General features: G+C 42.3%; 1 non-coding gene across 1 annotated transcript; it reads left to right on the top strand.

Moving 5' to 3' along the window:
• The first annotated feature begins 35 nt into the window (after positions 1-35).
• Positions 36-107, top strand: trnac-gca (transfer RNA cysteine (anticodon GCA)). Its single transcript has one exon. It is a non-coding gene; the product is annotated as a tRNA-Cys (tRNA).
• The last annotated feature ends 153 nt before the right edge of the window (positions 108-260 follow it).

Raw genomic sequence — 260 nt, 5'->3', positions numbered from 1 at the left:
ATTTCCTGTATGCAGTTTTGGGCTTCTGTTTCTGCGGGGGTATAGATCAGTGGTAGAGCACTTGACTGCAGATCAAGAGATCCCCAGTTTAAATCTGGGTGCCGCCTTTGTACTTGTCAGCTTTAGGTTAACCGAAGCCTTTCTTTTGACGTGAAGATGTTGCTGTTTGATATGGTCAAAATGAAGAATCTAATTTCCTGTGTTCGTTTTTGAGCTGGAAATTTTGTGGGGGTATAGCTTAATGGTAGAGCATTTGACTG

The sequence above is a fragment of the Sinocyclocheilus rhinocerous genome, unplaced genomic scaffold (genome assembly GCF_001515625.1).
Source record: "Sinocyclocheilus rhinocerous isolate Xijiao unplaced genomic scaffold, SAMN03320098_v1.1 scaffold29387, whole genome shotgun sequence".
Taxonomy (NCBI): Eukaryota; Metazoa; Chordata; class Actinopteri; order Cypriniformes; family Cyprinidae; genus Sinocyclocheilus; species Sinocyclocheilus rhinocerous.
Note: the sequence above shows the minus strand (reverse complement) of the source record. Positions and strands in the feature narration are given on the sequence as shown.